Source organism: Oryctolagus cuniculus, chromosome 6 (assembly GCF_964237555.1).
Source record: "Oryctolagus cuniculus chromosome 6, mOryCun1.1, whole genome shotgun sequence".
Classification (NCBI taxonomy): domain Eukaryota; kingdom Metazoa; phylum Chordata; class Mammalia; order Lagomorpha; family Leporidae; genus Oryctolagus; species Oryctolagus cuniculus.
Genome location: NC_091437.1, coordinates 110,205,277 through 110,219,527, shown reverse-complemented (window position 1 = coordinate 110,219,527; position 14,251 = coordinate 110,205,277). Strand labels below are relative to the sequence as shown.

The window sequence follows — 14,251 nt, the reverse complement described above, 5'->3', positions numbered from 1 at the left end:
TATGTATAAACTTTGTATGGAATATTGCTTTGTTCATAAGAGGAATTATTAAATTTCCCATAACATTTTTCACCAATATGGACAAGTAAGCTAGAAGGGTATGATCACAAAACATACCATGTTTTTTTTTTTCTCAAGATTTATTTATTTGAAAGGCAAAATTACAGAGAGACAGAGAGGGAGAGACAGATAGAGAGAAATCTTCCATCTACTGGTTCACTCCCCAAAAGGCTGCAAAGGCTGGAGGAGGGCCAGTCCAAAGCCAGGAACCGGGAGCTTTATCTGGGTTTCCCATATGGGTGCATCAGCCTAAGCGTTTGGGTCATCCCCTGCTAATTTCCCAGGTGCATTATCAGGGAGATGGACTGAAAGTGGAGCTGCTGGTTCTTCAAAGACCCAATAAATAAATTTATGACCTAATATCACCAAATTACTAGAGAACATTGGGGAAACTCATCTTAAAACAGGAAAATACTTCTGGGAAAAGAACCCAGAAGCACAGGCAATCAAAGCCAAAATTGCCAAATGGGATTACATCAAGCTGAGAGCTTTTGCACTGCAAAAGAAACACTCAGCAAAACGAAGAAGCAACAGACAGAATGGGAGAAAATATTTGCAAACTTTGCAACTGATAAAGGGTTAACATCCAGAATCTATAAAGAGCTCAAGAAACTCGACAACAACAAAACAGATAATCCAGTTAAGAAGTGGGTAAAGGACTTGATAGCTATTTTTCAAGAGGAAATTCATATGGCCAGCAGACACTTGAAAAAAATTTTCAGGATCACTAGCCATCAGGGAAATGCCAATCAAACAACATTGAGGTTTCACCACACTCCAGTTAGAATAGCTCACATATAGAAATCAACAAATGACAAATGTTGGCAAGAAGGTGGGGGAAAAGGTAACCTAGTGCACTGTTGGTGGGAATGTAAACTGGTGTAGCCACTGTGGAAGACAGTATGGAGATACCTGAGAAATCTGAATATGGACCTACCATATGACCCAGCCATCTCCACCTCACTTCTGGGAATTTACTCAAACCAAAAGAAATCAGCATCTGAAAGAGTTATCTGTACCCCTATTTTCACTGCAGCACAATTCACAACACCTAAGGTATGGAATCAACCTAAGGATGTCCATCACCATTGACTGGATAAAGAAATTATGACATGCATACACTATGGAATACTACTCAGATGTAAAAAAAAATGAAATCTTGTCTCTTGCAAAAAGATGGATGTAACCAGAAACCATCATACTCAGTGAAATAAGCCTGCCCTCAAACGACAGATATCATGTTTTACCTGATCTGGGGTAACTAATACAGTATCAGAAATGTAATATTTAGGAGTTAAATGGACATTTTGAGATTTTATGATTATTTACAATCTTTGTCTCATCTATAGAGGAACAGTGTTTTTTTTCTTTCTTTATTCATACTATTTGTTGAACTATTTTACTTAGCATAGGGTTAACTTTTTTATAATTATTAAGTAAATTGAAAATAGATCTTTGTAAAAATTAAGAGTGTGAATGGGAGATGGAGGAGGAAGAAGTGTTGGGACTTGGGTGGGAAGGAGAGTAGGGAGAAAGTATCACTATGTTCCTAAATCTGAATTTATAAAATACATGAAAGTTCTATAACTTAAATAAAATTAAAAAAAAGAAAGTGGAGCAGCTGGGACTGGAACCAGCACTCATATGGGATGTCCGTGTTGTAGGTGGTAGCTTTACCTGCTATGCCACTGTGCTGGCCACACTTTCCATATTTGAAAAGAGAAAATATGCACTCAGTAATCAGAATGTTAAGTTATAGAATTCAGGGATTATAGGATTCAGTTATAAAGTTTAGAGGGAGAAGAATCATATCTTTTGCCTTCAAGAACTGAAAATATGACCAAGGCTACAGATAGACAAGAAGATGCTTAAGTACATGACAAAACAATACGTGCATATACTCTGCAAACACCCATCCTAAGGAAACTCTTTTTAAGATTGACTTAAAAAAAAAAAGGGAGAGAGAGAGGGAGAAGGAGAGGGAGAGGAGGTGGGAGGAGGGGAGGGGGAAGGGGAGGAAAGAGGGAGGAGAGGGGGAAGGGAGAGGGAGAGGGGAGGGGAGGGGGACAGGGAAGGGGCAGGGAAAGGGGAGGGGGAGAGAAGGGAGAGGGGGAGGGAAAGGAAATGGGGAGGGGGAGGGAAGGGGGAGGGAGAGGGAGAGGTTCACTCCCCAAATGGCTGCAATGGCTGGAGCTGGGCCAATCTGAAGCCAGGATTCAGGAGCTTCTTTTGGGTTTCCCACGCGGGTCAGGGGCCCAAAGACTTGGACCATCTTCTACAGCTTTCCCAGGCCATAGCAGAGAGCTGGATCAGAAGTGGAGCAGCCAGGACTGGAACTGGCGTCCATAGGGGATGCCGGCACTGCAAGTAGCAACTTTACCTGATTTGCCCCTTAAACCGGCCCCTTAAACTTTTCTAACAGCTTATGATTATAAAGCAAGTCAAAAATATGTTTTGAGAAAATTGAAAAAGAAAGAAAGAAAGTAGAATGGAAGAGGGAGGAGGAAAGTACCACTATATTCTTAGAACTGTATCTATGAATTACATGAAATCTGTTCTCTTTATATTAAATAACTAACTAAATGAATGAATGAATAAAAATTAAAAAATAAATAAAAAGAGATTGGGAAGTTGGCTGGAGAAGATTTGAGAAGTGAAATACACAACTAGAGAGAATAAGGTTGAATTTTCCAAAGAATGTTACAAAAACTTAAAGAACATAAACTTTATGAAAAGCTTTAAAGAAGTGAGGGACAGTCTTTGATAGAAAAGAGAGGGAATGCTTCTATTTCTTGCACAGTAAACTAAATACACTGAGCCATTCATGAATGAAAACACTAAAAGTTATTGCTTGGTAATTAGAAGTCCAGGAGTGATCAACATATAGAAAGTGTTGTCCCCTCCCACAAGAGGATACTGTAATTAGTATTATATAAGTAAAAAATTTAGAATGTGTAATTGTATATTTAGATGGCTCAGTGTTTAATAGGATTACTAGCAATTTGAATGACAGTTCTTGCGATCAAAGTAAATAGTAAGCTTATAAATAATCAGCTAACATGTTTTCAAGAGAAAGAAATGATAAATATTTAAGAAATAAAAATTTTATATATGATATAAGTGTATCTCTAAAAATTCTCGTAAAGCTAGCAAGGAAATAAAAGCTTGAAAAACATTCTACACCTTAGTGAAAAGAAGTCAAATGGGAGTGCAACATTGATCCTAGCTTGTTCTTTCATCTTTCTTATCAAAGAAGAACTCAAGCTTTAGGTCCACATCCTTGTGGGTTAGAAGGGACAGGAGATCATGCTCAGATTAAAGGATATGAAATATATGGCCATCTAATTCAACAACCTGATATGGTAACATCCTTAATAACCAGGAGGAGAAGAAAATTCCCTTACTTGATATCTATAAAATATAATAAGAAAAACTGTACCAAGTAGTAAGACATTGGATGCATGTGCTTTAAAATCCAGGATTTTAGGAGCTGGCACTGTGGCATAGAAGGTAAAGCCTCTGCCTGTGATGCTGCAGTCTTATATGGGTACTGGTTTTAGTCCCGGGTGATTCATTTCTTATCCAGCTCCCTGCAATTGTACCTGGGAAAGCAGCAGAGGATCGCCCAAGTCCTTGGGTCCCTGTACCCACTTGAGAAACCTGGACGGAGCTCTTGGCATCTGGCTTCAGCCAGGCCCAGCCCTGGCCTTTGCAGCCATTTTAGGAATGAACCAGCAAATGGAACATCCATTTCTCTCTCTCTCTCTCTCTTTCTCTCTCTGATCCTTCTCTTTCTCTAACTCCAGTTTTTTTTGTTGTTTTCTTTTCTTTCCCTTTTTTTTTTTTTTTTTTTTTTTTTTTTTGTCTTCTAGAGAGGTAGAGACAGCGAGAGAGGTTTTCCATCCACTGGTTCACTCCCCAGATAAATGCAACGGCCAGAGCTGTGCTGATCTGAAGCCAGGAGCCAGGAGCTTCCTCCGGGTCTCCCACAGTGGGGCAGGGGCCCAAGGACTTGGGCCATCTTCTACTGCTTTCCCAGGCCATAGCAGAAAGCTGGATCGGAAGAGGAGCAGCCAGGACTAGAACCTGCGCCCATATGGGATGTCAGCGCTTCAGGCCAGGGCATTAACCCACTGTGCCACAGCACCGGCCCCTCTAACTCCAACTTTTAAGTAAACAAATAAAATCTTTTAAAAAAATCAGGGATTTTATAAGGACATCCATTGTAACCACACTTGGTACCTCAGTCACCAAAGTAAGTCAGGAAATAATATTAAAAAACAAAGAAGAAATGAGGCATGATTAATTGTTGGTAATACATGGATTCACATAAAAATCTCCAAAGCATTCACAGACAATTACAAGTTTAGTAAATTTATTGGATGCAAAGTTAATAAATAAAATTCAATTGTATATGTCTACACAGCATTACATGTTTAAAATATAATTTAAACTGTGTCATTAAATAGTATAAAATGTAAAGAAAGCACTAGTAAATCAATCATAAATTTTAGAAGACCTCAATGAAGAAAATTATAAAACTGCATTAAAAGATTTTACAGTAATTCTACATAAATACTGAGAAATTGGAAGATCCAAGGTAATAAACATATTAATTTTCCCTCAGTTGATCTATGTGTTCTATGTAATTCTAATAAAATCCTCAAAAATTCTTTTTTCCATGTGTATGGAGCCTGAGAAGTTGATTTTAGAATTTAACAGGACTAAAACTAATCATAGCCATGATATTCTTAAAAAATGTACTGTAAAGTTTTCTTATCAAGAATTATTTTACAGCTGTGATAAATTTGTAAATTAGTAGAGAAAAGAAACAAATGGAATTGAATAGAGAAACCTCAAATTAACACATGCATGCACACATATACTCCTATGTACAAATCTGTATATGATACAACTAATATATGTGGACACTTGAATTATAGAACTTACATAACAGATCATTGAGGAAAACATGGACTTTTTTTAAAAGATTTTTTATTTATTTATTTGAGAGGTAGAGCTATAGAGAGAGAGAGGGAGAGACAGAGAGAGATCTTGCATTTGTTGGTTCACTCCTCAGATGGCTGCAATAGCCAGAGCTGAGCCAATCTGAAACCAAGAGTCAGAAGTTTTTTCTAGGTCTCCCACATGAGTAAGAGTCCAAACACTTGGATCATCTTCCACTGCTTTCCCAGGTGCATTAGCAGGGAGCTGGATTGGAAGAGGAACAGCCGGGACATGAACCAGATCTCACATGGAATGCTGGTGCTGCAGGTGGTGGCTTAGCTTCTTGTGGGACAGTGTTGGCCCCAAGATAGAATGTTAAATAAAGGGTGTAGTAGCAATTAGTTATGCAAAATAACAAATATAAAATTGGACCCCTACCTTACACATACCAAGAAAAAAATCAACTACAGGCCAAACTCCATAACTTCAAGGAAATAATAAAGTAGAATATGCTCTCTGAGTATGGAAAGATAATGTCAAACCAGACATAAAAATCAGTAGCCTTAAAGAGAAAAAAAATGATGAAGTCTACTACATTAAAATTAAAAATTTTTGCTCATCAAATACCACGTAAAATTTGCAAAAAGAACCACAAACTAGACAAAGAAATCTTTGACAAAGGATGTGAGCTTTTCTGATACTAATAAACCTCATTCATATCAGAGGAGAAAGAGCCACAATACCAAACAAAAAATTAAGCAATACCTAGTAAAATCAATTTGCAGAAGAGGCGACATGATTGCTGAAAATCCATATAAAAAATATACCCCAAATCATTAATAATGGGAGATACAAATCAAGGCACCATGAGATACAATTGAATCTCACTGAATTTACAACAGTTTACAAAGTCTGACAATATCAATTTTTGGTGGATTTTTTAATCTTTTTCTATTTATATAAATGAAACAAATTTCATGTATTTCAAATATACAGTTTTAAGAACATAATGATCTTCCCATCCTACCATCCCTCTTTCCCTCACTCCTACCTTCCCTTTTCTTTCCTATTTTTCTTTGAATCTTTACAGTGACATACTTTCAATTTATTTTATAATCACAAGCTTAACCCTCCAATGAAAAATTCAAGAAGTACTAAGTGGAAAAAGCACTGTTCCTCGAGAGTATAGACAAGCAGATCTCCTCTACTGCCAGCAGCAGGAGCGTATGATCATGTTGGCTGGTGTGACCACAGCCTCAGCCTCTCTCTGCCAAGGTGAAACAATTGCCTGGGGTGAACCCACAGTGCCTACGCACTTTGGTGTGGATTTGGAGTAACTGGAATGTCTGCACATCACAGATGTAGGTCTAAATTAGTAAAACGGTCTTGGAAAATAGTTTGACAGTTTCTAATAAACTTAAATCTTTTAAAATGCATGACCCAAAAGTATGCACGTAAAGAAACTGTTGCATATGTGTGTCATAAGACATGCTCGTTGTAATAAACTCACTTTGAAAATGTTCCTGGGAAAAAACAGAACTATGTATTGGCGGGTAATGGCAAAAGTCAACTTTGGTATTTTTATAGAAAAGTGTATTATAAAACAGGAGAGGAGAGAGTGAGAAAGAGACAGCCAGCCATATGTAACAACACTGATTGTTTGATGAGCCTCAGAAAGGTAACACTGACCAAAAATATTATTGTGGAAAAACACTGACAGTATGAGTCTTTAATGAAAATTAAGTTTGAGAATTAAACAATATAATATATAGGAATAAACATACATGATAAGCATAATGAAAAGAAAGCAGAGATTATGAATTTAGTATGAAGGAAATGCCCAAAAGGGTAGAGATAGAAAAAAAAAAAAACACATGAGACTTGTGTGCGACTTTAAAATAAATCATAATGAATCATTTCTTAACGTACTATGCCACTATGCCAGCCCAAAATAATGAGCTATTTCTTAAACTGGGTAATGACACCATGGATGTGCATTATAATATTAATCCTTATAATTGAAAAAAGGTTTTAAATTTTATTTTAAGTGATTAATAAATAATACATTTAAAAGGAACCTGAACTAAAAATGGCAAATGATGTGTTCATAAATACTCAGGTAAGAGGCAGTAGGTTTTGATAAAAATGTATTTATCTGAGATTGTGAGCTGGTTCAGAGTGAGAATGGAGAACAGGCAGGGAAGATTATTGGGTGTTAGAGGGTCATTAGAAACCACAATTGGAACTTCATGTCTGATCTAAGTGGGATATAATTATGGTTGTACTTAGAACACAGGCAAGAACCAAAGACAGTAATTCTTGTGTGATTTGGAATAAGGCACAGGCAAAAATCAAGGCTGTCTGAATATTTCAATGTGACGTAGTTGGCACAAAAAAAAGTAAATGAGGGGGCAGGCATTTGATGAGGGGGTTAAGACACCTGCATCCCATGTAAGAGTGCCTGAGTTTGAGCCCTCTTTTCACACAATAGTGATGACTCAAGTAGTTGAATCTCTACCACCCATACTGGAGACCTGGAGTGTTTATGGCTTCTGGCTTTGGCCTGGCCTAGCCTCGGCAGTTGTGGGCATTTGGATTGTCAACCAGCACATGGCTGATCTCTCTCTCTCTCGGTCTGCCTTTTGATTTTTTTTTTAAAGAAAAGAAAGGGAAATGAAAACAGGTATATATTATTTTTTATCAGCTATATAATCATGATAGAGGGTGCCTGTCTGTGAAAATATTGTTAAGACATCAACTACATATTTCTTAGGCCCCTGACTTATAAAATGGAAATACAAAATGGTTTTCATAAATAAATAAAATGCTTGAGATTTAACATCTATCAACCAAAATAATGTAGCACTCTTTTCTTTTTATGATATAATGTCAGCGGTTCTGAAGGTACACCTAGGAGATTTATAGCACATTTAAACAATTGAAAACCTTTCATAAAAGGCTACTAAGCAGTTCTTCCAGATTCTAGGTACTCAAATGCAGAAGAAACCTCCTTTTTCTAGAAAACATTCAACATTTTAAAAAATGTTATTTATTTATTTTCTTTTATTTGAAGGACAGAAAGGTAGACAGAGGAGATCTTCCATCTGCTTGTTCACTCCCCAAATATCTGCAATGCAATCTTCGGACCAGACAGAAGTCTTGGAACTCCATCTGGGTCTCCCACCTTGGTGACATGGACTCAAGTACTTGAGACATTACTTGCAGCCTCCCATGGTGCACATTAGCAGGAAGCTGGAATCAGAAGCAAGACTGGAACCTGAAAGAGCAGGCACTCTAATGTAGGATGCAGATGTCTCAACAGAGTCTTAACTGCTGTCAAATGCTGGCACGTAAGGTGTTATTTCCCAAGTTCCGAAATTTACAGAGTCATACCAAACACTAAAATTTAGAATAGTTATACTACCCTTGAGAAAAGATATGGATTTAATTAGTTTCTTTTTTTTTTTTTTTTTTTTTTGACAGGCAGAGTGGACAGTGAGAGAGAGAGACAGAGAGAAAGGTCTTCCTTTGCCATTGGTTCACCCTCCAATGGCCACCGCGGCCGGCGCACTGAGGCCGGCGCACGGCGCTGATCCGATGGCAGGAGCCAGGAGCCAGGTGCTTTTCCTGGTCTCCCATGGGGTGCAGGGCCCAAGCACCTGGGCCATCCTCCACTGCACTCCCGGGCCACAGCAGAGAGCTGGCCTGGAAGAGGGGCAACCGGGACAGAATCCGGCGCCCCGACCGGGACTAGAACCCAGTGTGCCGGCGCCGCTAGGCGGAGGATTAGCCTAGTGAGCCGCGGCGCCGGCCGGATTTAATTAGTTTCAACAAATGCTTTTTCAGATTCTACATTAGATAGAAAGAATAAGCACCTAGTGTTATATAGCACAGCGGGGTGATTGTAGTTCGCAATAACCTGTTACATATTGTGTAATAGAAGAGAGCAGTTCTAAGATTCCAGTCATAAAGTAACAGCAGGGGTTGGCATTGTGGTGTAGCAGGTAAAGTCATGGCACTGGTATATGATGGGTGCCTGTTGGAGTCTTGGCAGCTCCACTTCTTCTTCTTTTTTTTTTTTTTTAGAAAAATTTTATTTAATAAATATAAATTTCGAAAGTACAATTGGATTGTAGCAGTTTTTCCCCTGTAACCACCCTCCCACCCGCAAACCATCCCATCTCTTATTCTCTCTCCCATCCCATTCTTCATTAAGATTCATTTTTAATTATCTTTATATACAGAAGATCAACTTAGTATACACTAAGTAAAGATTTCAACAGGTTGCACCCACAGCTCCACTCTTGATCCAGCTCCTTGCTAATGTGCCTGGGAAAGCCATCAAAAATGGTCCAAATCCTTGGGCCCCTGAAGCCACATTGGAAACCCAGAAGAAGCTCTTGACTGCTGGCTTTGGTCTGGCCCAGCTTTGACCATTACGGCCATTTGGGGACTGAATCTGTGGATCTCTCTCTCTTTCTGTCTCTCCTTCTCTCTGTAACTATGCCTTTTAAGTAAATAAATGAATTTTTTTAAAAACAATACTTGCCTCAGAGATGAATTTAAAAAAATAAAATAATGGCGAAGAGAAGGGAAAGTTAGTTACTCTGATTTGATTGGTATAGATTGTATACCCAAATTGAAGTCACATTGTACTCCACAAATATATACAATTACAATTAATAAAAATGTAAATTTACATCAAATAAATAAAGTTTGAAAAAAAACATAATCAAATGTCTAGTCAATGTGCATGAGGCTATGAGGCTAGTGGACCTTGTTTCTTGCTCTTAGGATCATACTCTTGTGGTGATGTTGGTAAAACCAGAGAATGACCTCTTTGAAGAAGTCTATTGATGAAGCCTCTTTCTGCCTAGGTGTGCTAGCCTCATATAACAGCTCTTTGGAGGACCTCTCCCCATCCCATCATCACACATATTCAGCCATAGCTTTCCTTGCTGCTGCGAGATGACAAGAACAATGTCTCCACCTAGAGGGAGGAGATGTATTTGCATTTTGTCATAAAACATGAGCCTCCAGGAGAGCACCTACTGAAGGCATGTTGAACAGACTCAACTGTATTTTAAGGTTTCAGTATTTCAAACTAGCGTGAAAATACATATAAATATTTTAATTCTGCTCCAGAATTATTCTTCAAATATTAAAATTCAAACAATTAAATTTTTTTTGGGTGGGCTACTTTATCTTTTCACAATAAGTTAACTAAAAAGTTTTAACTATTCTTTAATATTTAGCTAATATTCTTTTATTCTTTATTTTAAAACTAAATGAATAAGTGATACTATTATACCATGACAGGAATTATGAAAATTTTACATGACTGAAAATAATCAATGAGCTGAACATATTTCCACCTGAGGCAATTGAGATGTGGCAAATGGAGATAGGTACTCTTCCATAGTGTCACCCCCAGAAATGGTAAACAGCACATGAAGATACATTTATTAGACCAGTCTTTCTAGGATACTACTCAAACTGATGGTAACAGCATTCTATTATTTCAAATTTTTGACACCTGGGAAGATACTCCAGTTCTGTACTCAAAGAGATGTAACTGTCCTCCTTTGCATGACTGTACTTTCATTTCATTTCCATGGCAGTGAAAATCAGTATTTGTGCCCTTTGACTTTGAGCTTTTAACTGGCAGCCATAATTTTACTCAACATCATATGTTTTTCAGTATCCTAGCCAGTGTTATTTATCTAGTAGCTGCTTAATGAGTCTGTTGTCAATTAAAGTCATACAGGCTACAAGGCTTATCCTTGAATGGATTCTAGAGTTTTTAACAAAATTCACTCTGTAAACATATTTCCTAAAGGGAATAATGTTTGGAAGATATTAGAGGTATGTTGCCAAAACATTCATCATAGTAAAATAGTTATATGAAAACGCTATCTGATATCTTTTTCTTCCATATTTGTCCTGCATAAAGAGAAAAGTATTCAATTGTGTTGAATTCAAATGTTCCGATAAAATTTGTATTTGAATACAGAATACTTTTGGATATAGTGCAGCTGTTATATTAGAGCTCTGCCAGAACACTGGTTTATCACATTCTTTGAAATATTTAGGGAAATATTTTATATTTTTGACATGGATTCAATTTGGAGCATCCTTATTTTAAATGTTAATGTAATCTTTTTAATTATATATTATCTACATTCCTACAATACATTATTAAATTATAACATTAAATGATAAAATTATTAATTATTAAATTGAATTATATATTATTTTATTTCTACAATAAACAGACACTTTCTGCTTAATTCCACTGCTAGTAAAACCTCTAGCTTCTGCCACTTTCTAGATAAATTTAACCATGATATGGAAGTAATGTCTAACTCCTAGTATAATAGAGCATTCAACTTATCAATGTTATCTTCAAGGTGAGAAAAAAATGACAAACAGTTTTTCTGAAGGAATTAGTTAAAAGGAAAATCCTTATTCTTTTTTTTTTTTTCTTCACCAGGTTTAAATAGAAGTAAATAATTTAGCCATGGCATTAGACTGCCAGGACATTCAAATCTTTTATTCATATTTGGAAGATTTAAGTATTCATTATTGCTCCATTGAATAAAAATTCAAGTGAGAAAGAAAACTGTCTGTTAGATTTGAGAAGTGAATGGATATACCCATCTCATTCCCCAAGGATAAACACCATACATTAAAAAAAGTGTTTTTGCAGTTATTATTAGTTTACATCATCAGAACCACCATGTGAAACAAACAGAGCAGGATCCCTTACTCCCACTTCATGTATGTAGATATTTGGGGGACTGACAAACTAAATGGCTTTCATGTTAATATCATTAGCTCAGTTCACTATAGCAATCTTTATATTGAGAGGGGTACATGTTCTAAGTATTGAGCTAATGGCAGAGCAAATACCTGCCCCTGCAAAGGCAGGGGACAGAGTCAGTCACAGATCTGGACTGGAGATGCATCCAACTACTACCCTAGAAATTTTCCTATTACATCTCATTGTTCTTTCCAGGTTTTGGATATCACACGATCTTGCCACTCAAACCCTTTATGGCTGTACAAATTAGCCTGTAAACAATGCTCTCTTAGTCACCAGGAGCTTTGTCATCATAAGGGAAGATGCAGGATTGAAAGAATGCTGTAGGCAACACTGGGAGAAGCACATTTGACTTCCAGTTGAGCTGCCTGAAGTTTTCTGGCTAGGCAGATTCACAAACTGGTAGTTTGTTGGATCTGTATTACAGTGCTTTTATTCAGGAGAAATGCACCTGACTTAAAAACTCAAGTACAGCCTACTCTGTAAATGTTCATTCTTAAACTGTGAACATTTGAAGCATTTTGAGCCACAGCTGAGAGTGAGGCGGATTTTTGCACTATAAAAGCAAATGGGCTTCTAATCTTGTTGTTTTTCCCTTCACAGACTCAGAGCTAGTTTTAACACTTGAAATATGTCCTTAATGGTATGTTAAAATATTCGCTGTTATGAGACTGAAACTGTAGTCTAATTTTACTGGGCAGTCACTGAGTTGTGACCACTTTAATGAGCCTTTGGACCCAGTTTCATAAATTAGTTCTGTCACAACACTATGGCACGTTGGCCTCTGGTTATTAGAATGCTAATGCAAAGATCACTGGTTGGCCAGATTCCCATTTGTTACTAGAAAATACTGTATGCACCCAAACTCTGTTTGCAAGGGCAAATAAAAGTGGGAAATTGAAATTCTTAGGAATTTTCTGGTAAGTCTGTTACTTTTTTGTGACTTTTGTAGATTTAAAATGTTTTTCCCCCAATGGAAATTAAAGCGGAAAAAATGTAGACAAGTATGGTTGAATGTCATTTTATATTTATGGTCTATGTCATGCAAAGGATATAGTAAGAAGGAAATAAAAATGTCCTGGATTGTTCATTTTCATTGATCAAAAAGTTACAGAACATACAAAATGTGCCAGGTACTGGGTAAGTGAATGTAAACAATGTGTGCTCCATGATATCACAGAAAAGAAAAATTTACCAAAAACTATAGAAAATGAATAGTGAGAATAAAAATGTAGACTTCATGATTTAAGAACATGGTGCCTGGGACCGGTGTTGTGGCTAGCAGTTTGAGCCACTGCCTGCTACTCTGTCATCCTGTATGGAAGCCAGTTCAAGTCCTGTGTGTTCACTTCTAAGTCAGCTCCCTGCTAATGCTCCTGGGAAAGCAGCAGAAGATGGCCTATCTACGTGGGCCCCTGCACCTAGGTTGGAAACCAGAAGGAGTTCCAGGCTCCTGGCTTCAAGCTGGTCCATTCCCACCATTGTAATCATTTGAGGACTGAACCAGCGGAAGTAAGGTCTTGCTCTCTCTTTGTCTCTCCTTCTCTTGGTAACTTTGACTTCCAAATAAATCTTAAAAGAAAATAAAGAAAAAAAGAAGACGGTGCCCATTTCTCTATCTCTGAGAATACCCACAAGAATGGTTTTGGTAAATGAGTTGGTTTCCTCCCAAGACAGCAACCTAATGTTAGATGTTTTTTTTTTTTTTTTTTTTTAAACCACATCTACTAGAAAAATCTGCAAGTCTCAGCTCTATCAGTTGAGCCAGAGAGACTTGTTTCTGTACTTTTGTTTGATTTTCCTGTTCCCATCAAAATTCCCATTAGCTAATTGTCAAAATAGTTTTGATTTACCTCAAAGCATAAGTGGCATTAAACTTGATGAAATTTTGTGGCTTTAGTATACATTTAATCAATGTCTAGAGTGAAGTTATTAAGAAGAGAACACAAGTACATGCTCAGTTTACAAAGTGAATGCAAAATGGCAATCATTATAATTTGGGTTTACTTAATTCCTAAAACTTTCAACTTGGATCATTTTTCTGTTTTGCTATCTCGGGTTTTCTGAAGAGGTATTTTCTATATTCTGTGAATATATTTATTTCTATAAAGATTAAAAATGAAGGATAAAACATTTTATTAAGAGCTAAAGATTCCAGGAAACAAATTAATCAAACATAAAAATCAGATAACTGTTCACATGCAGTATCCTGAATATATTTAGAACGTTGTATAACAACTTTACAAATACACTGAGTGATCCATTAACATCAATAGTGGAAACAACTGTTATAATAATTAAGACTGAACTCATATGCTGAAAAATAATCTTAGTCATATATTCATCAATAATATCACTACTAATAACTTTGCTTTCCAAGAGCCTATGTAGTTTTATTGCTTGAGCAACTAAGAATTTTCC

The 14,251-nt window shown here is 36.9% G+C and overlaps 1 protein-coding gene across 22 annotated transcripts in view; it reads right to left on the bottom strand.

Moving 5' to 3' along the window:
- The window catches only part of RALYL (RALY RNA binding protein like), an 833,139-nt gene that overhangs the window by 171,841 nt on the left and 647,047 nt on the right, over positions 1-14,251 (bottom strand). The gene's annotated exons all lie outside the window — the stretch shown is intronic.